Source organism: Bos taurus, chromosome 25, assembly GCF_002263795.3.
Source record: "Bos taurus isolate L1 Dominette 01449 registration number 42190680 breed Hereford chromosome 25, ARS-UCD2.0, whole genome shotgun sequence".
In the NCBI taxonomy this organism is placed as follows: domain Eukaryota; kingdom Metazoa; phylum Chordata; class Mammalia; order Artiodactyla; family Bovidae; genus Bos; species Bos taurus.
Genome location: NC_037352.1, coordinates 26,988,692 through 27,014,277, shown reverse-complemented (window position 1 = coordinate 27,014,277; position 25,586 = coordinate 26,988,692). Strand labels below are relative to the sequence as shown.

Sequence of the window (25,586 nt, the reverse complement as noted above, 5' to 3'; positions counted from 1 at the left end):
ACAAGCTCCCGGGTCTAAGGGTGTGGGTGAGGTTATTTACAAACGACCCCTCTGTCCCTTTTCCAAACTCCTCCAGAGCCAGGGCCCAATGCCTGGGTCCCGATGGGGTAGAGCAGGGGGCCACCTCCTTGCAGGAAACTAGATCCCAGGACGTGCAGATTGCCAGGGAGCAGGGCGGCCTCCTTGTCTCCCCCATCCCCCGATAATCCCCTTCCTGACTGGCTCCCTTTCTCCCAGGAACCAGAGTTAAAGTCAGATTTGGGGGGCTGTAGCGGACTAGGGTGTCACTTCAATGCCCCCTTCCCTAGTTGTCCCCTGCCTCACGGGCTTCTGCATCTGCCCCCACAACCCCCAAGGTATGAATTTCCCTCAGTCATGGGTGCCCCGAGGGCTCAGACCTAAGTATAAAGCCACCTGAGGGACAAGAGGACAGGTGTCGCAGAACCACCGAGAGACTGCAGAGAGGAAGGATCCAGGAGAGACCATGGGTTATCATCTGTTGGGTGAGTGAGGGAGACAGGGCGCCAGGGTCCTGAGGCCCGGAGGGAGGGGGTACTGCAAGTGCCCTCTGGTCCATCTGACTCAGGTACCTGGCTACTCTTGCATCTGCTGGGAACCTCAAAAACCTTACACATAGAAGACTTCATTCATCATTCAAGACATACTTCTGGATTGCCTACTAGGTGTTTGGTAGGAGAATCCCAGGGACGGAGGAGCCTGTTGGGCTGCCGTCTCTGGGGTCGCACAGAGTCGGAGACGACTGATGAGACTTAGCAGCAGCAGCAGCAGTAGTCTAAGGGGGCTCCCACGTGGCGCTAGTGATAAAGAACCTGCCTGCAAAGCGGGAAACAAGACCTGGGTTTGAGCTGTGAGTTGGAAAGATCCCCTGGAGGAGGGCATGGCAAGTCACTCCAGTATTCTTGCCTGGAGTCTCATGAACAGAGGCCTCTGCTGGGCTACAGTCCATGGGGTAGCCAAGAGTTGGACACAACTGAAGTGACTAAGCACACACTCACAGGAGTCTAAGTATTGGGGTTATTGTTGCTGTTTAGTTGGTAAGTCGTGTCCAGCTCTTTTGGGACCCCATGGACTGTAGCACTCCAGGGCCCTCTCTCCATGGTATTCCCAGCCAAGAATACTGGAGTGGGCTGCCATTTCCTTCTGCAGGTGAACGTCCCCATTCAGGGATCAGACCCACGTTTCCCGCATTGGCAGGCAGATTCTTTATCACTGAGCTCTCAGGGAAACCCAAGCCCTGGGGACATGGCAGTGAAGAAACAGACAAATAATGGGATTTCTTTCTGCAGACAGACAGTCCATGTGATCATAAGTAAATTATCACGCCAGTGCGACTGCCCAAGTAGTGCTAGTGCTAAAGATCTGCCTGCCAAACAGAAGACAAGAGACATGGGTTTGATCCCTGGGTTGGGAAGAACCCCTGGAGAAGGAAATGGCAACCCACTCCAATATTCTTGCCTGGAAACTTCCATGGACAGAGGAGCCTGGCGGGCTACAGTCCATGGGGTCACAAAGAGTCGGATACCACTGAGCACCCACACAGAAATGACAGAATTTGAATACAGTGATGCAAGTTTGTTGAATGAATGAATGAACAGGGCTTCACCTAAGGCCTTCCCTTAAGTTCTGAACTTCTGGGAGTTCAGGAATGTAGACAGGGAAGCTAAGGAAGCCATCCTGGTCTGCCTCACATCTACATCACTGCTGGTGATCTTACTTTTTTTGTTTTCTTTTTTAATTTGGCTACACCAGGGCTTAGTTGGGGCAGGTGGGATCTAGTTCCCTGACCAGGGATTGAACCTGAGTGCCCTGCATTGGCAGTGCAGAGTCCTAGGCCTTGGTCCCCCAGGGACGTCCCCATAGGGGTTTTGAGTTGAGCCCTGAAGAATCAGAAGAAGCCCTGGGTGGATTTGGAAGATGGTGCTGGCAAGGCTCAGCAAGAGCAAAGTCTGAGTAGGGGATGCTGCAGAAAAGAGGGGCCAGGCCTTGTAGCCCACTGTGAGGACTTTAATAATCACTGTTAGGTGGGAGCCATGGGAAGTTTTAGACAAAGGAGGGATCTAGCTGGACTTGAAGAGCTTCCAAGTGGCACAGGGAGACATGGGTGGAGGCAGAGACAGCAGCGGGGAGAGAAATAGCTTCTAGATTCATCTTTTACTTCTTTATGGCAGTGCTGGGTCTTCGTTGCTGTGCTCAAGCTTTCCCTAGTTGCAGTGAGTGGTGGATACTGTCGAGCTGAAGTGCATGGACATCTCACTGCAGTGGTTTCTCCTGTTGCAGGCTCTAGGCACACAGGCTTCAGTATTTGTGGCTCCTGGACTCTAGGGCACAGGCTCAGTAGTATGAAGGGTTTAACAGTTGCTCCATGGTGAATGGGATCTTCCCAGACCAGGGATCAAGCATGTGTCTCCTGCATTGTCAGATGAATTCTTTACCGCTGATCCAGCAGGGAAATCCATGCTTTAAAATTTTGTATTGAAAATATCAGATAGGAACTGGGCGATGAGCACAAGTCCTAAGTATACAGCTCAGTGAGCTTTCAGAGTCTAGGTAACTTGTCACGAGTGCTCGGATGCAGAAACACAGACCCAGGGAGTTCCCTGGTGGTCTGGTGCTTAGGATTCCGGGCTTTCACTGCCCAGGTTCAATCCCTGGTCAGGGAGTTGAGATCCTGTAAGCTTCACAGTATGACCAGAAACAAACACAAAACCCCACAGACCTCATGGCCACCTTTTCAGGACAGAGCTACAGGATTTTGTGTGGGTTGAACACAGGGAGGAGAGAATGAGGAATCCAAGAGGACCCCGTGACTTTGACATGAGCACCTGGAAGAATGGACATGCACTTTTCTGAGATGGGGAGGACCAGGGAAGGAGGAGAACAGGGCAGCTAGAGCTGAGCAGTGGCTATTTTGACTTGAGATGCTCATTAACCTCCAAGGGAAAACATCAAGCGGGAAGTTGAATACTTGGGTCTGGAGGTCAGGGGGATTTTTTTCTTTCTTTTTAATAGTTATTTATATAAAATTGCATTTAGAAAGAAAAAAATAAAAATTTATCTTCTTTGGCTGTGCTGGTTCTTAGTTGTGGTGGCATGCAAATTCTCAGTTGTGGCCTGTGGGATTCGTTCCCTGACCAGGGACTGAACCCGAGTCTCCTGCTTGGGAGCTCAGAGTCTTTAGTCACTGGACCATCGGAGAAGTCCCAGGGGAATATTCTGGGCTTGAAATAATCTGCTTACAGGGTGATTCTTCCCTGAGTGGCACACACATGACCACTGTAAGGCTCAAGGGCTGTATCCATATGAGGGGCTGTTATGATGAATGAGTGAATCGGCAGGGGAGGTCAGGGACCCGGTGCTGACCTCTGATTTCTCCCTGCCAGCCCCCTTCGGCCTGCTGGCCCTGCTGCTGCCCCCTCTCAGTTTGGGAGCCCCCATGTCCACAGCTGAGTCTGTCAATCAAGCCTATAACCTGGCGCTCGACATGCAGATGCAGACTTCCACTCTGCTGCAGACTTACGTGAGTGACGGGGCATGGGCAGGGGGTGAGGGGGAGGTGGCTGTCACCCTCCTGGCCCAGCCCTGGGGAAGGGAGGCAGAACAAGGCTGGAAGGAGGTTCCTAAGTGCTTTATGTCTGTTACATCTTATCATCTTCACTATTACAGCGCCATGTGGGAGTTACTGAAGCTGTGATTCAAAGTTGCACATGTTGTATGTGGAGGAGGCTGAGTTGAAGCCTAAGGAGGTTCCAGGGGCTCTGCCAGCTAGAGACACGCCCACAGGAATGATGTCACTCATGGCTGGGTGACCTTGGGCAGGTCATTCCTTCACTCTGTCTTAGCTTCCTCATCTGCCAAATGGTCGTGCCTTGGCTGACCTCTCAGGACTGTCAGAAGCCCCTAGGGGAAGTCTTTTACAGGCTCATGAGTCTGTCCAAGACCACCTCTGCCCTTGCTTTTCTGAGCCTATGCCATGCTGGGAGATTCAGCCTCATTATCTTACTGGTTCCGCTCCTCAGATAGCTCTAAGAGGCAGAATTATGACCCATTTTTACAGATAAGAGAACTGAGGGGGCTTTTTTAGATTTTTTAAAACTTTTTTATATTTTTATCATTGTATTTATTTCTTTTTGGCTGTGCTGGATCTTTGTTATTTCGTTTTGGCTCACCTCTAGTTTTGGAGAAGGAAATGCCAACCTATTACAGTACTCTTGCCTGGAAAATCCCATGGACAGAGGAGACTGTTAGGCTACAGTGCACGGGGTCACAAAGAGTCGGACAGGACTGAGCGACTTCACTCACTTCACACTTTATCACTGCAGAAGGAAATGGCAACCCACTCCAGTATTCTTGCCTGGAGAATCCCATGGACAGAGGAGCCTGTCGGGCCATGGTCCATGGGGTCGCAGAGAGTCAGACACGACTGGAGTGACTCAGCACTGAGCGCTTCTCTAGTTTTCCCAGCGTGGCAGCTCCTCTCTAGTTGTGGTGTGCAGGCTTCTCATTGCGGCAGCTTCCCTCGTTGCTGAGCACAGGCTCTAGGGCTCTCAAGGCTTCAGTACTTGGGGCATGTGGGCTCAGTAGTTGCCACTCCTTGGCATAGGCTCAGTAGTTGTGGCGCATGGGCTTAGTTGATCTAGGACATGTGGCATCTTCCTGGATCAGGAACCCGTGTCTCCTGCATTGGGAAGAGGATTCTTATCCACCAAGACACCAGGGAAGCCCTCTTTTTGATTTTTTGAGGTGTGCCATTTGTAAATTACTTACTCAGTTTGTTACCATACTGCTTCTGTTTTATCCTTTGGGTTTTTTGCCTGGGAGGCATGTGAGATCTTAGCTCTTCAACCAGGGATTGAACCCGCACCCCCTGCATTGCAGGGCAGAGTCTTAACCAGTGCACCATGAAGGAAAGGCCAGGAAACTGAGCTTTAGAGGTGGGAATAATTTACCTGAGGTCGCAAAACTGTCTGGAAGGTCAAAGCAGCAGCCTGCTGGCTGGGTCTCATCCACAGATGTCTTGTTTAGGCCGTGCGATGCTTATTCAAATTTTGAACCTGAAAACCTGTCAGAAACAGGCACAGGGGTCCTGTTGGCCTCCAGTCACTGTGCCGCAGCCACACCCCATCTGCTTCTTCTCCAGGTGATGGGATCCACCTGGCACCTGCAGGCCCTGGAATTTGTGACTCTTCCACTGTACTATATTCTAGGTCCACGTGAAGTTACCGAACCTAGTTTCTTTCTCTGGGGCTGTGCTGGGTCCTTGTGGCTGTCACAGGCTTTCTGTAATTTTGGGAGCAGGGGCTCCTCTGCTTTGGGGTGTTTGGGCTTCTCATTGCGGTGGCTTCTATTGTCCGAAGCATGGGCTCTAGGAGTGAATTGATCAGTGTGCACTAAAATTCTGTGGGTCTAGGTTTGTGGAGATGAGAAATTTAATGGAGAAGGCATTAACTCAATAATAGTATAACTTAATCTAATATTAATAATTGCATATTATGATTTACAAGTGAACAAATATTAACCCCGAAGAATGTGAATAAAAAGGAAATACAGCTTTAACCACATTGTCAATAATATATTTAGCTTGCAAATAGTGTAATAAGTAACATCATCATAGTGTTCATGATATTAATATAAAGATGTCATTAGCGAACGATATTAACGCCCTAGGCATATGCCAAGTGCTAAGTGCTTTATGTCTGTTACATCTTATCATCTTCACTATTACAGCGCCATGTGGGAATTACTGAAGCTGTGATTCAAAGTTGCACATGTTGTATGTGGAGGAGGCTGAGTTGAAGCCTAAGAGAACTGGGGCTCTTGTGCTAGAACATTTCATCAACTCCCTGAGGCAGGGAATGGCAACTCCCCCTAGGAAGAGGCCAGTCTCGTGGAAGGCAGATGTGAATTCAGGGGCACCCTAGGGCAGCGTTTGGGTCCCCTCACTCTCATCTGTCTCTGTCTCTTGCGCAGCTCCAAGACCAAGGCCGTCCCTTTAGTAATCCCGGCTTCTCATTCCCCACACTCTCGCTCGAAACCCTGCCTTCAACCGACATGCCCTTCGAGATCTGGCATGGCCTAGAAGATGGAGTACGTCTGAGCCTCACCCAGGAGGCCTTCTGGTCCTTCAGCCAGCACTTCCGGATTGCGATGGTTGACCAGCATATCCTCCACCATGGCGATTCCATCGTGGAGGATCAGCTTTGGGAAGCAAGACTCAAGGCCAAAGGCCTAGTGGGCAACTTGGCTGCCATCATGACTTCTCTGGGCCTGCCCAGCCCCGCAGCAAACACCCCCCTCGGTCCTGTCCCCTTAGGGGACTCGGCCTACCGCAAGAAGTGTCGAGGGTATGTAATAATCCGGGACTACAGCTTTTGGACAGACCGAGCTGTGACTTTCTTGGGTGAGCTCAAGGCTAAATACTCTCAATAGAGGAGGTGGGACTTCCTGTTAGGGCTGCAACCCTTTCCCTTTCACAGCTGATTCTTTCCTGTTTTGTTTTTCTCACCAGGGATTCTTTTCTGCATTGCTTCTTGGCTAGAAAGGAGACACATGTTGTCTAGCAGGGCTTGTGTACCACGTATCTCGGAACATTTCCTGGGGACCAGGCCTCTAGTCCTTATGCCTGGGCCTCCCTGCCCAGGTCCTGTGGCCTCCCTTCCAGATCTGGGTGGGACTCCATGGACAGCATCTCATGAAATCCCATTCCAGTGGTACTGGTGGCTCACTTCCTGGGTGGAAAGAAATAACACCTCTTTGAAGAGGCTTCACTTACAGTCCATGGGGTCACAAACAGTCGGACGTGACTGAGTGACGAACACTTTTCACTTTCACTTCCCATTCTACAGGGGGAGTACAGTTGGTCCCCTTTCTGTCATTTAGGGGAGGTCCAGGGACTCCCTTCTTGTCTCTATCCACCTCACTTCCTGTATGAAGATATGGACTTTCTGAGCAACCAGGCCTCCCTTTTTTCTGGAGGTCACTTCCTGCTCTAGACTACCTCTCTGACTGTGTCCACTGCTCCAACTCCCATCTTACAGTGCTTACTCCTACTCAATGGATGTGTGAGTCTTGAAAAGCTAAGGACCCGAGTCACATCTGTTTCTTGCTCAGGACATATCCACTTCGGGATGACAGATGGCATCCCTGGCCTGGGGCTCTCCTGAAGCTCCTATTTATAGTGTGGCTTTTGCGGATGGCTGGGGGGACCAGGCCATACCCCAGGATCTTTTTCTCCTTAAATGTGTTTCCCTATTTTCAACGTCTGTATATATTGGGAAATTCAATGTTCTTGTTCAAATTTACAGAAAATTAATTTATTCTTGTAAATAAAACTCTTCAAAGGGGTGAGTATTTTGTTTGTTTGTTTTGTTTCCATAAACCTGACTTAAGGAGAAGAGAAGGTGTGGATTAGGGCAGAGGGAGGGGAAGGGGTGGAGGGCATCACAGGGAGAGGGGGCAGGGCCATAAGGGGTGGGATGGGGGACTGGGGGAGCAGCAGGTGGAGTGACCCTGGGGGAAGGTGGCTGAAATTTGTCTGGAGTAGCCCTTCCACCACAGGGCCAACAGGCATGTTCCTGGCCAGGACACGACAGAGAGAAGGACAGAGGCAAACAGAGTGACAGGTGGCCCTTCCTTGAGATGAGGTGGAGATATGCACAAGCTACAGCGGGCCAAGAGGAAACAGGAGACGGGAAGACAGAGAGATGCTCAGAGAGGCAGACGCAAGCGGTGGAGAAACTCGGGGGAAGCAAGGACATGTCCGATACGGGAGGTCGTAGAGGGAGACAAGAAGGACCCAGAGAGAAAACGAGACGGAGAAGCGTCCAAAGAAAACAGACAGACGGAAACGGTCGGAGGACAATGAGACGCTGACAGAGATGGGGAGAGATGGAGACGGCCAGGGAGGGCGCCGTGAGCTGGGCCGCGCGCCCGGCGTTCAGGCTGGGCCCCCGGCGCCAGCTGGCCCAGGTCGGCTCACCCACTCGAGGTAGAGGCCGCACACACGGAACCCCAGCAGCTTGGCCCGGAAGACGCCCGCGGAGGCCGTGGCGGCGGCGATGGCGGCGGCCGCGGCTCTCGGCCCCCAGCGCAGCCACCACGGCCTCCACCCCAGCGCGCAGAGCCGGGACCTAGCGCGCTGCGACCTCCAAGCGCGGCAGCAGGCGCAGCGCGTGCCGGTTCAGCTGGGCCTGGAGGCGGCGCATGACGTCCAGCAGAGGCGGTGGGGTCACAAGGGGAGCACAGGATGCAGCTGGTCCCAAGGCTACTGGGAAAGGCCCACTCTTGGGAGCCCTGGGGAGCACTAAGGATGAGGAAGGCCGGCACAACCCCATGGTTCCTGGATACCTACTGTGTGCTGCGCCTGGCAGCAAGTACCTTCTTATCCATGCTGTTTGACCTTTACAACTCAACAAAGGAAGCATTTCACGGAGGAGGTACCTTGAGGGTCACAGTGATTTGCTCAAGGTCACACAGTGGGTAAGACTAGCTTCAAATCCGAGACCACTCTCACAGGTGCTGCTGCTGCTGCTAAGTCACTTCAGTCGTGTCTGACTCTGTGTGATCCCACAGACGGCAGCCACCAGGCTCCCCTGTCCCTGGGATTCTCCAGGCATGAACACTGGAATGGGTTGCCATTTCCTTCTCCAATGCATGAAAGTGAAAAGTGAAAGGGAAGTCGCTCAGTCGTGTCCGACTCTTAGCGACCCCATGGACTGCAGCCTACCAGGCTCCTCCATCCATGGGATTTCCCAGGCAAAGTACTGGAGTGGGGTGCCATTGGGAGGCCAAAGAAGGCAAAGACCCATTCCTGGCTCTGGGGAGGGGGTCCAAGGGGGCCCGAGCTTTCTGTGGGTCTCTGCCTCTGAAAGTTGGGAAAGGCCCGAAGTAGGGTGTGAGAGGGATTCCTCTGTGGACCCTAACATTGGCTCAAGCTTGAAGCTGAGGACAGAAATGGGTCTGGCGGATATGTGAACCAGCCAGTAAACGCATGAGCAAATCTATGGCAACTTTACATGACCCTTGTTGGAGTCACCTCCAGCCCCCCAGATAGGTGCTGACGTCAGCTGGGGAAGGGTGCCCCCCTGGAGCGGTGGCAGAACTCATGGCAGGCATTACTGCTTCATGCGCCCGGGTCCCCCCAGAATCATGTCTCGGCAGAAGTGGCAGTCCCCGCACTCAGGTTGCACACAGGCCCGGCAGGGGCAGCAGCGGGTTCGTCGGCGGCGCGCTCCGGCCCACCCCCCCCCCACCCGGCTGCTCGACGACACTGGAGGTGTCAGCAACGCCGAGGGCTGTGGGTGGATAGTGGCAAGGTCAGGGGGGCCCACGGGGACCCTGGCTGACGAGACTCCTGGCACTTTCCCCCTACTTCTAGGCAGCCAGAGCTTGACTTCCTACCCAGGGAGACAAGGAACAAGGAGGTGCCCCTACTGCGGGGAGTCAGGGGTATGCCCCCTCCCTCTAGGCAAGGCCATCCTCTTTCTGAAGCAGCTCACCTGGCTCCTCCGGGAGCCCTGAGAACTAGCTTCCTGACCTCACTCCCACTCTAACACTTCTTCCAGACTCCCGCGCCTGACCCAGGGAGGATGAAGGGACACCCAGGGGGACAAGGGACTTTCCACCGACATCCCCACAGCGAAGCTCCCAGGACAACCAGGGCTCCTTGTCTGTGGAGTCACCTGAGACAGGTCCCAACTCTTCCCCTGTTCTCCAAATGTGCTCCATCCCCGGCTCTCCCCAAGCTGAAACACCCCAAATTCACCTCCCAGATCCCCACAGATTCCTGATTGCCAACTCCAGACCTCTCTCTTTTCTCTCAAAAGCTACTAACACCCAACTCCTCTCCTCTAAAGCCTAGATTTCCTCCTCACCTTCATGGGAACCTGCTCACCCAATCTAACCCCTAAAGATCCACCGGGCTGCCCAACTTCCCAGTGCTCACAGACCTTCTTTCAGATGCTGCTTCAGAAGCCCTCCGTGGCCCCAAATTTCAACTCTGTTCCCCACAGAGCTCCCTCTGCTCCAACACAGCCTCCTTATGGGTCTCTCAGGTCAACCTGGGCAATCTCCCAGATTCCCTGGGAATCTAGAATCCAGCCTGACATCTCCATAGAACTCAAGATGGGCTACGTGCACCGCCCCCTGCCTCCCAGCTTCCCAAGCTGCTTTCCATCCCTAATTGTCTGGAATCCCTTGGGTTCCTCTTCCCAGGCAAACCAAATCCTCCAAGATCCCACACAGATTCAGCAGGCCGGGAGGCTCTCTTCATATCCAGAGTCTCACCGCACCTTCCCCCTTTCCAGACCCATCCATGGGGGGAAAGGAGCCCTCCAGCGCTCCAGGGGAGGGCCCTTTGGGGCTGCAACTGCAGGCGGGGATAGGGGTCTGCAAGGAGAAGCCAGGTCTAGGAAGAAAGGCCAGTTCCCCAGGGTTGAGATCTTACAGGAAAGAGGGCTGGAGACGAGGAGTTTGGAGCTAATAGAGGGTGAGGCTGGGGGCGGGCAAGGTGGAGAGAGGCCGAGCTGAGGATGAATGCGACTGGGAGCTGCCCAGGTCTGGGGGTGAGGAGGAGCTGCATGAACTCACCTCATACGTGTCCGGGAGCCAACTCGCCCTTCTCGGCAGCTCCCGGCTGGTCGGCCACCATCGGCGGCGGGGGTAGTCTGACAGCGCTGGGCGCGGAACGCTCAACGCCCGGGTCCACCGCCCACCGAGGGCGCTCGGCCCCTCCTTCCGGCCGAGGCCGGGACGGCGGCTAGTGGCCATGGCGGGCGCCAGGGGCGAGGCCCTCCCACGGGTTGCGGCGCGGCCCTTCCAGGGGGGAGGTACTGCTCTGGGGGACTCAGTCCCTCAGTCTCCCCAGGCCAACGGGGGCTCCTCGGGCGCAGGGTGCACAGCTTCTGCCTGGGCCCCACGCAGTCCGGGGGTTCGAGTCCTAGTTCCCCTCACCACGCCCCACCTCGCCTCTCCCCAGCGCCCCCGGCCGTTTAACTGGCCCCTTTCCGAAGCCCACTCCCAAAGGTCCTTGGCCAGTTTAAGAGCCCTTCGGTTCCAAGGGGTCGAAGGAAGCTGCTGGGCCCCTGACCCCGCAGCCTTCGCGCGGCCCCGCCCTCTTCCCCTCCCCTCAGCGCGCGACCCTCGGGAGATAGAGATTTACATAAAATTTGAATAAATCTCCGTCCTCAAGCTGGAGGATGGAAGGAAAGGATGGAGGGGACAGGAAACGGGTGTGGGGGCAATCGGCGTGTCTCAGTCCCGCTGGACCCCCGGCCCCGCACTGCTTCGGCCCGGGGCCCTGGCCGCCTCTCTCATCCCTCCTGAGTTCCTTCCTCTCCTCCCCCTCCCCTCCCCTCCCTCCCTCTCCCCTCCCCTCCCTCCCTCTCCCCTCCTCTCACTCCCTTCTCCCCTCCCCCGCCCCTCCTCTCCTCCTCCTCCTCCTCCTCCTCTTTACTTTCTCCTTCTCCAAAAGGAACCCCGCCCCCTGCCTCCCTCCATCCCCCAACACCACCACTTTTCAGGACTAACATGCGCAGGGCACGACGGAAGTAGTAGTCCCGCGGGCGCTGGTGCTACCGTGGGATCAATGGGATGGTGCGGTCAGTGGGAACTACAAACAAGATGACGGAGGACGTGCCAAACCGGGAGTGGAGGATGCTGGGAGTTATAGTCTGGCTGCCCCAAGGTTCCCGGTTGCAGAGCGTACAGGCGTGCGAATGACGACTACAAACAAGATGGCGGAGGAGGGGGTGGACACCTGCTTAGTAGTCCATCTTACGAGGTGCGATGTTCCCACCTAGCCTTCTAGAGTTCTAGAAGGCAGGACCAAGAGGATATGGGGACTACCATAAAAATGGCAGGCAACCTAGCTTCTCCCGATCGCCTCACTATACTACCTTGGCACCTCGCCCGCCTGTAATATCGAAATTCCCCTCCTGTTGGCGCAAAGCTTGACGGGAGTTGCAGTCTTCCCGGCTCCCTTCTATTATCTTTGACGAGACAATAGAAGGGGGGGAAAGGGCGGGGTCTACCAGCAAAGATGGCCGCTGGACGAAAGAAGAGACGGTTTCCTGGGACTTGTAGTTCATGCACTAAGGCTACTGCCTGTGAAAATAGGAGAAAGGACGTCAATAACCATGGCGGCCTAGCACATCCTCTGCTCGAGTGCCTGCTGGGGGAAGTGGTCCCCTCAGCTCAACAGAGGAAGGACGTGCGCTATTGAAATGTGCATCACCGCCGACAGTCCATATTGAGAGCAGACAGAAACGGAGAGTCTGTTTCCTTCTCTCCTCGCCACCCGCTTCTGACGACCTGCTGGGAAATGTAGTCTCATGCCTTCACTCGCTAGTGGAGGGGAAGAATTTCTGTCGCCAGTGGAGATCAATGCGGGTGAGGGAGAAAAGACGTCCGAGAGATCCAGGAATCTATAATGTCCGCCTCCCCGTGTGACGAGGACTTCATCTTTCAGGGGAAGGCTCTTAAAGGAAAGCAACAGTAATCAGTGTTGTGGCGACAAGGGAGGCGTGGTTCTTGCCGAAACTACTGTCACGCTGTTGTCCCTTGGAAAGCTTCGGCGCCTGACACCTGATGCTTGTTCCCCCAAACCTCAGAGAATCGGTAGCTTCCAAGTTGGGAGAGCTCCAGGGAAAAGGCTCTGGAGTCATACAACATCCCCACCCCTCCTTGGGAAGTCACCAAACCTCGATTTTTCACATCTGAAAAATGGGGATAACGATACCTACCTCGAAGCAGAGTGTTATGACAATGTTCACGAAAATGCCCACCTTCAGGGCCTGACACAGGGCACGTGTTGGTAGTTCCTTTCTCGAGGGCCCTTCCAGCCCAGCTGTTTTGGGATCCCAGGTGTCCGTCATGTAGGAAGGAGTTAGCGCGCCTGTGAGAAGAAAACTGTGCCAGGCCGTCTACCCCGTCTTGAGCCGCACCCCCTCCTCCCCCCGCCCCTCATCTGAGTACTTTGGTGTCCACTACCGATTACTGCTGCTAGGGGGCGCCCATTCATCGTTTGACTAAGGTCCGACAACCAGATCAGATTCCTCAACCTGAAGTTGTGGGCGCTGTCAATTCCCAACCAGTCTTGGAGGCATCCCCGCCCCCTCGCCGCGCTCCCCTCCCTCTCCCTGCTAGACACCTCAGCTGCCAAGGCAAACGGCCCTGCTTCCTACCACTGCACCTTCTTACCTGCCTTCTTCCTCCTCTGCCTGCAAAACTATTCGCTTTCAACCCCTCTGGTTCCAGGGCCCTGCGGAAGATTTGGTGAATGTGGTTTTTCTGGCAGGGAATTGAACGCAGGCTGGCTGGTGTGATGTGAAGTCCTAAATTTGCAGGGACTGGCCTCAGGCTGAACTGAGAGGCTCCTTCTAGCTCACAGTGTATTTAGGAAATCCTTGACTCCCGGAAGATTGTTTCCTCTTCCGCCTCATTGCTTTAGTTTGGCTTGCATGATTCCCCAGGTTTTTTTCTGGAGCCAGTCCCTCTAGCGATTAGGTTCTTCCCTTCCACCCTTCCCACCGCTGCACCCAGTTAACTTCATCTTTCAGGTTTGTGTCCCAAAAACCCTTCATGTGTGTCATTCCCAGATGAGATTCATTTGACTCTTCCCCTAGATATAAGCTTTATGAAGAGTGCTTCATAAAGCTTATATCTTACGTGCTTTCAGCATCTCATTTGATCCTCCTAAGAATCCTGTTTATGATCTCATTTTATAGATGAGGAAACTGGGAATGACTGAGTGATAAAGCTAGGATTCAGAGCTTCTCTGGGGGTCTGTCTAGTGGTAAAGAATTCGCTTGCTAATGCAAGAGATCCGGGTTTGAACCCTGGTCTGGGAAGATGCAGAGAAACAAAGCCCGAGCGCCACAACTACCGAGCCCAGAACCTAGGGCCTGTGCACCCTACCAAAAGAAGCTACGCCAACAAGAAGCCTGCACACCCCAACAAAGAGTACCCCGCGCCACAAGTGGAGAAAGCCAGCATGCAGCAATAAAGACCCAGCACAGCCAAAAATATATAATACATCAATAAATGAATAAAGTTTAGAAAGGAATATTAAATTATAAAGAAAAATAATGAGTTCATAAAATAATTTTTTTTTAAAGCTAGGATTCCCAAGGCCTCAGAGCCCACCTTCAGAACTATAGCATCTGCCAGTTGATCATGTCCATCCTCTGTGTGTTAAGTTTGGCAGAGGAACCACACATTTCTTTCACTTGGAATCCAGCAACACTGAGTCTGCATTCTTTGTTTCCTTGAACAAGAAACAGCTGGTGCAGAACTGTGGCTTCCACTTTGGGATGAGACAAGTACTCGCTAGATCCACACAGTCCCCTCCAGCTTGCTTCAGTCCTAGCAGAAGCACTACTGGCCCCACCTCATTAACTTAGACTCGGACATAAGCCTACTGAAGGTCAAGGCCATTTCTCACACTCTAGAGAGCACCTCAGGGCCGGATGGTGTGCCTGCACCCCTCGCTGGCTGGATAGAGAGATAGCTGAGTGTGACTGCATACAGAGATAGAGGAGAACTTTTGCTTTTCACTTTATAACCTACTCTGCAGTTTGACAGTTTTACCATGAGCAGACATTATTTGTCTGCTTAAAACAGGTTTTAAGCAGTATACTTAAAAGTATACTTATACCTGTATACTTAAAACAGGTTTCCCCAGTGGCTCATTGGTAAAGAATCTCCCTGTAATGCAGGAGACAGGAGTTCAACCCCTGGTTGGGGAAGATCTGCTGGAGGAGGGCATGACAACCCATTCCAGTATTCCTGCCTAGAGAATCCAATGCAATGAGGAGCCTGGCAGCCTCAGGCCATACGGTCACAAAGAGTCAGAACGACCGAAATGACTGAGGAGATCTACTTAAAATATGAGTTGGAAATACTATGATCCACCCACGTTGACAATAAAATATAAAAACAACAGTCAGACCTTCTCTGCCATAAGTGAACCCCGAGTTTACAGCACCCACACGTCTCTTCATCTGCACAAAAATTTCTGTCTTCTGTCCACTTTATTTACACATTTTGTCTAAGAACCATCGGAAAGATGGTTTATGGCAGTCACTGGTGGGGTTTCATATATGAGGGACTAGGGCTGCAGACCACATTCAGAAACAGGAGCACCATTCAGTCTCCAGTGGGGAGCTGCTGGAAAGGGATGGAGGGCTCCTGCCGGCTCGAAGAACTATCCACAACCTTGGATTGAGCTCACTGAATTTAGGAGTGGGAGCAGCCCATTGATCTTGAGGTTCCTTTTCAGCAGTGGGTACTCTTCCGGAAGATCCAGATCTCTCCTGCATTTGTGTAGAAGGTCATAGCTTCTGTATCAGTCAGAGCAGGTGAAGTTATGCTGCAGTAACAAAGAACACCCAAGTTTGGGTGGCTTACAGCAACTAAGGTCTGATTCGGGCTCATGTTGTGTGTCTAGGGTTGGTCACTGGGGAGAGGTCTGCCCATTCTAGTTACCCAGGGATTAAGGCCAAGGGAAGAAGCTCCATCTGGATATGAGCTTCCATAATCACCACCCAATCACCGATGAATAGAGGGAGAAGGACTTGGTGAAACATGGCCTGGCTTCTATAGCTTCTGCCCAGAAGTGACACAGCACAGTTGTGCTCACATAGTATTGACTACTCCACAGCCTCCCCTAATTTCAAAGTGGGCAGAGTTAGGACCTCTTTTCACATTCTGCCTGGAAGGAAAAGAACTAGAATGCCTGTGAGTGTGTGCTAAGTCACGTCACTCAGGTCCGAGTCTTTGCAACACTATGGCCTGTAGCCCGCCAGGCTCCTCTGTCCATGGGATTCTCCAGGCAAGAACAGTGGGATGAGTTGCCATGTCCTCCTCCAGAGGATCTTCCCAATCCAGGGATAAAATCCACATCTTTTACATCCCCTGCACTGGCAGTCAGATTCTTGACCACTAGCACTCCCTGGCAATGGCTGTAAACAGCTGTAATGACAAACACAGCTTTCTGTGGCTCCTAGTGAAGGGACAGCTGTCACGTAGAGGATTATCTGGGCAAGCGCCCTCCTTAAGACATGCACTGGGGCAGCTCCTTTGTTGGTCACATGGGACACTACTCAGAAAGCAGAGAGGAGGGCCTTCCCCGGTGGTCCATTGGTTAAGAATTGGCCTTCCGATGCAGGTGAAGTGGTTGGATTGGGGAACTAAGATCCCACATGCCACAGGGCAACTAAGTTTGCCCTCCAACTACTGAGCCCATGTGCTTTAGCTAGAGAGAAGCTGGTGCATTGCAATGAAATAGCCTGCCTGTCTCAATTAAGACCCAAAGCAGCCAAATAAATAGTTTTTTTAAAAAGCAGAGAGGAGATTACACTGAAATATGGTGGGCAGGTGAACACAAAATGCCTCTGTAAGAGGTTGACAGCCACCCTTGCAATTGTAATCACTGAAAACAAGGCTCCACAGAAGTTGCCAGGGTCTGGTTGATGAAAGTTCTGGAAGTAACACACCCAACCATGGGTGTGGCTTCTAATGGTCACAGAACCCTTCAGTAGAGCTCATTGTCCAGTGTCCCTGGAGGGTCTGATGGCAACACTAGCTGAGTTGCTACTGTCAGTGGGTGTTGCCAGTATACACGTTTCCCCAGACCTCTCCAAATTCATCACATAGATACGATCACATTTCTTTTTAGAGTTGTGCCCTTCTAATGGGGCTTCCCAGATGGCACTAGTGGTAAAGAACCCACCTGCCAATGCAGGAGACGGAGGGCGCTTATGTTCCATCTCTGGGTGGGGAAAATTCCATGGAGGAGGGCAGGGCAATCCACTCCAGTATTTTTGCCTGGAGAATCCCATGGACAGAGGAGCCTGGTGGCCTGCAGTCCATAGGGTCACAAAGAGTCGGCCTCTACTGTAACAATTTAGCATGGACTGAAGCAAATCAGCACACACGCATGCCCCCTCCTGATTGGGAGCTGGGATGGATGCTTTAAGTGCGTTCCTGCAGCAGGGGCTTTGAACATTGCAAAAGTTTCTCTCTTTTTTAAAGGCATTTGAATCGTCCGTGTGGTGAGTTTCTTTCTGATCGTGCTGGCTCTTTGTTGCTGCATGTGGGTTTTCCCGAGTTGGACCACTCTTCCTCGTGGTCCTCTGGTTTCTCATTGCGGTGGCTTCTCTCGTTGTGGAGCACAGGCTCTAGGGCTCATGGGCTTCAGCGGTTGGGTCACACAGACTTAGCTGCCCTTCAGCATGTGGGATCTTCCCGGGGCAGGGAGTGAACCCATGTCCCCTGCATTGGCAGACAGGTCCTTAACCACTCAACCACCAAGGAAGTTCCCTTTTTGACCCATTTGAATATAGAACCAGACAAATGACTGGACTACCTTTGCAAAGAAACCCCACACAGTTATAAAGAAATGATCTTAAAAATCTTCTGTAAAATTTGGTTGAGGACCACACTGCTACATCACATAAATGGACATTAAGCACCTCTTGTGTGTCCAACCCTATGCTAGGCAGCTGTGCTGTGCTGTGCTTAGTTGCTCAGTCGTGTCCAAGTCTTTGAGACCCCATGGGCTGTAGCCCTCCAGGCTCCTCTGCCAGTGGGGATTCTCCAGTCAAGAATACTGGAGTGGGTTGCTGTTTCTTCCTCCGGGGGATCTTCCCAACCTAGGGATCGAACTCAGGTCTCCCGAATCCCAGGCCGGGTCTTCACTGTCTGAGCCACCAGGGAAGCCCCATGCTAAGCAGTTATGATGCAAAATTCCTGACCTTATCCAGAGTGAGCTGGGAGCCTCAGGCTTTTGTCCATTTAGACATGAGCGTTTGAGATTATTCTTTCAAAAATCTAGGATTTTTAAGACCATGGCCTCCTGCACAATACTGTATTCTTCCAATTACCTGTATTCTTCCGAATTCTTCCAAATATTCTTCTTCCAGAGCTCCATGGAAAACTCTGAATCCTCATGTAATTCTTCCAGCAGCTGCTACTAGGCCTTCTGCCTTCATTCCCTTCCTGGAATGTGCTTACCTTCACCCCACCCCAGGCCCAGAGTGCCTGGGTGCTAAGTCTCTTCAGTCATGTCAGACCCTTTGTGACCCTATGGACTGTAGACCATCAGGCTCCTCTGTCTATAGGATTTTGCAGGCAAGAATACTGGAGTGGGTTGCCATGCCCTCCTCCAGGGGATCTTCCCCACCCAAGGATGGAATCCACATCTCTTATATCTCCTGCATTGGCAGGCGGGTTCTTTACCACTAGCACCATCTGGGAAGCCTAGGGCAGCCCCCTAAACTCTTAACTGGTCATACAAGGAAATTAGGAAGCCTGAGGGCTTAGATCTCAGCTGCCTAAAGCTCTCTCTTCCATTAGAATGATCTGAATTCCACTTGATTTGGTGAAACAAGGGTCAGTCCAGCTGTTACATGTATACAGGCTTACTTACTGGAAAAACTATAGCTTTAACTATAAGGATTTTAGTCACAAAGCGATGTCTTTGCTTTTTAATATGTTGTCTAGATTTGTCATAGTTTTCCTCCAAGGAACAAGCATCTTTTAATTTCATGGCTGCAGTCACCTTCTGCAGTGATTTTGGAGCCCAAGAAGATAAAATCTGTCACTGCTGCCACTTTTTCCCTTTCTACTTGCCATCAAGTGATGAGACTGGATGCCATGATCTTAGTGCTTTGAATGTTGAGTTTTAAGCCAGCTTTTTTGCTCTCCTCTTTCAGCCTCATCAAGAGGCTTTTTGCTGCTGCTGCTGCTAAGTCACTTGAGTCATGTCTGACCCTCAGGAACCCCATGGACTGCAGCCTTGCAGGCTCTTCCGTCCATGGGATTTTCCAGGCAAGAGTACTGGAGTGGGGTGCCATTGCCTTCTCCGAAGAGTCTCTTTAGTTCCTCTTCATTCTCTGCCAGTAGGATGGTATTATCTGCTTCTCTGAGGTTTGTGATAGTTCTCCTGACAATATTGATTCCAGCTTGTGGGTCATCCACCCTGCATTTTGCATGATGTACTCTGCATAAAGTTCCATAAACAGAGTAACAGCATATAGCCTTGCTGTGCTCCTTTCCCAATTTTGAACCAGTCGGTTGTTCCTTATTGAGCCTCATACAGGTTGCTCAGGAAACAGGTAAGTTGGTCTGGTATTCCCATCTCTAAGGATTTTCCATGGTTTGCTGTGATCCACACAGTCAAAGGCTTTCCAGTAATCAATGAAGCAGAAATAGATGTTTTTTCTGGAATTCCCTTACTTTCTCTATGATCCAGCTAATGTTGGCAATTGGATCTCTGGTTCCTCTGCCTTTTCTAAACCCAGCTTATACATCTGGAAGTTCTCAGTTCATATACCGCTGAAGCCTAGCTTGAGGGATTTTGAGCATAATTTTGCTAGCACATGAAATGATTGCAATTGAGCTATAATCTGAAAATTCTTTGGCACTGCCCTTCTTTGGGATGGGAATGAAAACTGACCCTTTCCAGTCCTGGGGCCACTGCTGAGTTTTCCATATTTGCTGACATATTGAGTACAGCACTTTAACAGCATCATCTTTTAGGATGTTAAATAGCTCCAGCTAGAATTCTGTCGCCTCTGCTAGCTTTGTTCATAGGCATGCTTCCTAAGGCCCACTGGACTTCAGGCTCCAGGATGTCTGGCTCTAGGTTAGTGACCACACCGTCGTGGTTACCCGGGATATTAAGACCTTTTTTGTAGTTCGTCTGTATATTCTAGCCACCTGGTCTTTATCTCTTCTGCTTCTATTAGGTCCTTACTGTTTCTGTCCTTTCTCGTGCCCATCTTTGCATGAAATGTTCCCCTGATCTCTCCAGTTTTCTTGAAGAGATCTCTAGTCTTTCCCATTCTATTGTTTTCTGATCTCTTTGCATTGTTCATTTGAGAAGGCCTCCTTATCTCTTCTTACTGTTCTCTGGAACTCGGCACTCAGTTGGGTATATCTTTCCTTCTCTTCTTCCTTGCTTTTCACCTCTTTTCTTTCCTCAGCTATTTGTAAAGCCTCCTCAGAGAAGGATTTTGCTTTCTTGCATTTCTTTTCCTTTGGGATGGTTTTGGTCACGGCCTCTTGTACAATGTTACAAACCTCTGTCCATAGTTCTTCAGGCAGTCTGTCTACCAGATCTTAATTCCCTGAATCTATTTGTCACCTCCACTGTATAATCACTGATAGCTCAGTTGGTAACGTATTTGCCTGCAATGCGGGAGACCTGGGTTTGATCCCTGTGTTGAGAAATCCCTGAAGAAGAGAAACACTACCCATTCCAGTATTATTCTTTGAACTGTATAGTCTATGGGGTCACAAAGAGTCGAACCTGTTGAGTGACTTTCACTTTCACTGTATAATCATAAGGGATTTGATTCAGGTCACAGCTGAATGGCCTAGTGGTTTCCCCTAGCTTCTTTATTTTAAGCCTGAATTTTGCAATAAGGAGCCAATGATCTGAGCCACACTCAGCTCCAGGACTTCTTTTTACTGATTGTATAAAGCTTCTCCATTTTTGGCTGAGAAGAATACACTCGATCTGATTTCAGTATTGACCATCTGGTGATGTCCATGTGTAGAGTTGCCTCTTGTGTTGTTGAAAGACTGTGTGCTATGACCAGTGTGTTGTCTCAACAAACGTGTGTTAGCTTTTGCCCTGCTTCATTTTGTACTCTAAGGCCAAACTTGCCTGTTACTCCAGATATCTTTTGACTTCCTATTTTGCATTCCAATACCCCATGATGAAAAGGACATCTTTACATCTGGTTTTGTTTTGTTTTTTTCTTTCTTGGTGTTAATCCTAGAAAATCTTGTGGGTGTTTATAGAACAGTCAGCTTCAGCTTCTTCGGCATTAGTGGTTGGGGCATGTTTGGTAAGTCGCTTCAGTCGTGTCCAACTCTTTTTGACCCTATGGACTGCAACCTACTGGACTCCTCTGTCCATGGGATTCTCCAGGCAAGAATACTGGAGTGGGTTGCTGTGCCTTCCTCCAGGGGATCTTCCTGACCCAGGGATCAAATCCACATCTCTTAAGTCTCCTGCACTGGGAGGTGGGTTCATTACCACCAGGGGCTCCTTAGAACCTATGGAACGTCTGAGTGGGAATCAAGAATCTATATTTGTAAGAGTAACCCAGGGGATTCTTTTTTCCACTGAAATCTAGAATGAGACTCTGTGGAGATCTGGCCTTACCTCGGTGCAGGGCCCTGTGGGGCTCCTGGACACAAGGTCTTTGTGTCCTCCCTTTTTTGTTGTTTAAGATATTTATTTATTTGCTGCACTGGGTTGAAGCATGTGGGATCTATTCCCTGACAAGGGATCAAACCCGGGCCCCTGCTTGGGACCATGTGGTCCCAGCCACTGGACCATGAGGGAAGTCTCCTCCTGCATTTCTTTGATGATAGGAAACAACGTTCATTCAGGCTCCATGGCCTTCCCTGGGTTCTAATGGGCAGATTCAAGCAGTTGTTCACTAGGGGAGGGCAGGGATGCAAAACCAGGGAGAAGCCAAGAAAAGTAAGAGTAGCCTTGGGGTAAGAGCTTGATTCCCCATCAAGGGATGCACACAATATCTTTGAGCTATTTTGCAGATACCAAAATCCCTTCTAGGTTGGAGAATTTGATGGTTAACAACGGTATGCTGCCCACAAGCATGTAGACACCTGACCAGTTGGACCTGAAGTTTGAGACCATGGACCCCTACTTACCTCACCACCAACCCATCAGAAGAATGTTCATGCTCTTCATGTATGGCTAATTCAATATCATAAAAAATAAAAGAAAAAAGAAGAAGAATGTTACAAGTTGATCATGCCCTCTCTGAACAATTGCTATAAAACGTTTCACTATCTTCCCCAAATGGGGGACAGATGTTTTTGAGGGCATGAAGCCACTGTGTTCCCCTTTGCCTGTAAAAGCAATAAAGTGCTCCTTTTCTACTTTACCCAAAACTCTGCCTCTGAGACTTTATTCAGGACTGGTGTACAGAGAAGTTGAGCTTTCAGCATCGTCTCTATCTTTGGGGCATTGTGTAACATCAGCTCTTCAAAACTCCATTTTCTCACCTGGATGAGATGATTCTTACTGTATTTTTTAAATGGTGAGTATTGATTTATGGCTGTGAGAGCGTAGTTGCTCCTCAGCATGTGGAATCTTCCTGGACTAGGGATGAACCCAAGTCCCCTGCACTGGCAGGCGGACTCATATCCACTGCACCACCAGGGAAGTGCCCTCCTCTTTATTTTATTTGTTCTTGCTACACTAAGTTCTTTACATTTTTAGATATTAATCCCCGTTGATATATGATTTTCAAACTTTTTCCTTCCTTTCCACAGGCTGTCTTTTCATTTTGTTAATTGGTCCTTCTGCTGTGCAGAAGCTTTTGAGTTTGATATAGTCCATGATGGAAATTCTGGATCAAGCGACTGGGGAAATGTTCTCAGACAAATAGGGTTATCAAGGTATGTCGGTGATAAAAAGCTGAGCAAAAATGTGATCTCAACTGACCACATTTGATCTAGAGAAAGTTCTGGGGCCAAAATTGTATCACGAAGTTACTTTCACCACTGGCCAAATTCTTCCAGCAGGAGAGGTGCTGGGCAGTTCTCCAGAGGAGGGGACATGGGAGAAGGGTGTGCTGTTGGCAAAAGAATCTGGGTGGGGCACCAACAATGTTCTACAGTCCACTTTGGCGCTGTTCAGATCTACTGGCTTCTCCTATTAAGTTCTCTTCATCCCAGTACAACTTCCTCAGGATTCTGCTTGATCATAATTTCTGGATAAACTTAGGAAAGGAGGATTAGCTCTAGACACAGCTGATCTCTCTCAGCTCTCTCTTCTACACCCACTCATTCTAGCCCAGCCCCTCCCTTCTGCTCCTGGCTTCAGCTAGTGGTTCTGCTGGTCTCTGCACTTTGTCTGGGGGATTGAGCCTGGCCCTCGCTCCTGAAGGGTCTGAGTCCCTAGTTAGCATGCTTTATGAGCCCGTGACAATGGTACTTGCTCACTTACAAATAAAATTTAGCATGGGGGCTTCCCTGGTGGTCTAGTGGTTAAGAATCTGCCTGGCAATGCAGGGGACACCAGTTTGATCCCTGGTCCGGGAAGATCCCACATGCCTCTGAGCACCTAAGTTCGAGAGCCACAGCTGCTGAGTCCATGTGCAGCCACCACTGAAGCCTGCACGCCTAGAGCCTGTGCTCTGCAAAAATGGAAGCCACTGCGATAAGAAGCCCACAAACCTCAACAGGTAAATAGCCCCTGCTCTCTGAAAGTAGAGAAAGCCCCCGCACAGCAAGGAAGACTTAGCACAGCCAAAATAACAAATAAAAATAAATAAATACAATTAAAAAAAAATCACCTCAGCATGGGTAGCTGGAGATATTCCAAGTGATCACCTGAACGCTAAGCATATTCCTGCTGTCCCCCATTACATAGCCCTGGTCCTACTTCCTGTTCTGAACATAGTCTGTTACCCTCTGCCCATCCATATTGTTAGGGGAAGCACACTGACCGAAATCGCCTACCCTAGCCAGACACCATAGTGACCATTTGCGTGAGTTATTTTACAACAGAAGTCCTAGAAAGGAAGACGGAACTAACAAGCCACCACCAACCGGAAGAGTTCAGGAAAGGTCAGAAGGAGATGCCATGCATTCTACCACCTCCTAGGATCCTTCTTACTGGCATCCATCTTGGCTGAGCCATGTGTGCACCACCAGGAAGGATGCTGAATCAGAGTGATTGGCCACAGCAATCTGGAAACAAACCCCATCATCATAAAACCCAAGACTAGGAGCCACGGGACAGATCAGTTCTCCTGGGTTCTCTTTCACTTCTGCTCTCTGCCTGGGCGCCCCTTCCCAATACAGTCTATCGCTTTGTCAGCTCGTGTCTCTCCTTGGACAACTCATTCCAAATGTTACACAAGAGCCCACTCTTGGGTCCTGGAAGGAGTCCCCCTTCCTGCAACAGTATGGCATGTCCTTTTGTTGCCTGCTGGTCTATTGGCAGGAGGAGATGTAAGTGACCACGTGGCAGATGTACCTCTAAATTTAATGGGATTTGGCTGTGTCCCCTGGTAGAAAGGTCCCTCCCCATCTAGGAATTAGACTCTGTAGACTCACAGGACCTAAAGTTGGGAGACTGTGAGCACAGATTCCCCAAGGAGGTCACTGGGGATAATGCAAAGTTGGGGTATTTTTTTTTTTTTGGTTGGAGCCTCATGACTTATGGGATCTCAGTTCCCTGACCAGGGATTGAACCTGGGCCATGGTAACGAAAGCCCAGAATCCTAAATACCAGACCACCAGGAAATTCCACTTCTCCTTTTGAAGTCGACACCCTAGTTTCCCATCTGTGCTCTTCCCCTTCCTCTGGCCCTCCTCATCAAGCCCAGAGCTGCCCCGGAAGCAGAGGTGACACTTAGCTGGATTCCAGGGGGTGCCAAGCGCCAGACCTGGACTGGGTTAGAACCTAGACGCAGAGCGTGCTGCCTCTGTGCCTCCCATTCTCACTGTGGTGTCCAAACGTGTCCTGCGAAGGGGACACCAAAGGAACTGTGGGATGACAGGACCAGCCCAGACATCGGAGCCTGTCCTGAGCCCAAGGCCTCTACAATTTATTCTGTGTGATCCTGACAAGTCACTGAACCTCATCTGTAAAAGTGGGAATAATAACCATAAACCTACTTCCCAGGGTCATGAGATACTATCTATGTATCAAGTGACCGGTGACATAATAGAGGCTAAAAAATGGGATTCCTTCCCTTCCTCTGCACCTCATCTGTGAAATGTAGTCCCCTGTCAGTTTCCTGAAGAGAACCCAGGGGACAAGGACTGTGGAATGTCTCACAGGTTGCAAAGTGTCAGGCCCGGAGGATAGAGACACTGATAATGGTAAAGAGCTCTGACTTTGGAGCCCAATTCTAATCCTAGCTGTGTGACCCAGAACTATTCACGTAACCTTGCTGTGCCTCAATTTTCCTCATCTGTGAAATGGGGAAACAGTACTAGCCACTCCATGGGGGTTTGTAAAGGACATGTTATTCTATGGAAAAAGCTTAGAACAGGCCATCAGTCAGTGCTCATTTTAGTGATGGGACGATCCTGCAGTCCAGTAATGAGGACTCCGTGCTTTCACTGCTGAGGACCTGGACTCAATCCCTGGTCAGAGAACGAAGATTCCACAAGCCATGTGGCACAGCTGGAAAAGAAAAAAACAGTGTTAGAGATGATGATGATGAAGACGGTTGAGCCACAAGACAGTGCCTTCCAGGAAGGCAGGATGCTACTGGGACTGGTTCAGCCCATCCCGACTCTGTAGCAGTGCTGCAAAGGCTCACAGATGCACTGAATGGAGTAGACGGTGCTGCTCCTTCTGATGGTCCCTGCCTTGGGCCCCCATGCCCTCACTGCTCGGTTGGCCCATCACTCTATCAAGACAGGGCACCGACATAGGCATTCCTGGAGATCAGGTGCAGACCACACTCCTTGGCCTGGTTTTGCTGAGCCCACCAGTTGGAACCAGTATGTTCCTGCCTTCCTTCACTCATTGCTCGTGGAGGTGTCTCCTTTTCCGGTGGCCA

At 50.8% G+C, this 25,586-nt stretch overlaps 1 long non-coding RNA gene across 3 annotated transcripts in view; it reads right to left on the bottom strand.

Annotated features, from left to right (window-relative positions):
* Positions 1 to 21,685, bottom strand: part of LOC101902665 (uncharacterized) — a 48,429-nt gene extending 26,744 nt beyond the window's left edge. Inside the window, exons 1-5 of one of the 3 annotated variants that reach the window (XR_009492924.1) lie at positions 17,901 to 21,685; positions 13,216 to 13,276; positions 12,801 to 12,924; positions 10,606 to 12,493; positions 4,968 to 5,080 (exon numbers count right to left, since the gene is read on the bottom strand). This is a non-coding gene — a long non-coding RNA (uncharacterized lncRNA). Of the gene's footprint in view, positions 1 to 4,967; positions 5,081 to 10,605; positions 12,494 to 12,758; positions 12,925 to 13,215; positions 13,277 to 17,900 lie in introns of all 3 variants that reach the window. The other 2 variants (XR_009492923.1, XR_003032572.2) reach the window with 2 other exon arrangements.
* Positions 21,686 to 25,586: the final 3,901 nt, after the last annotated feature.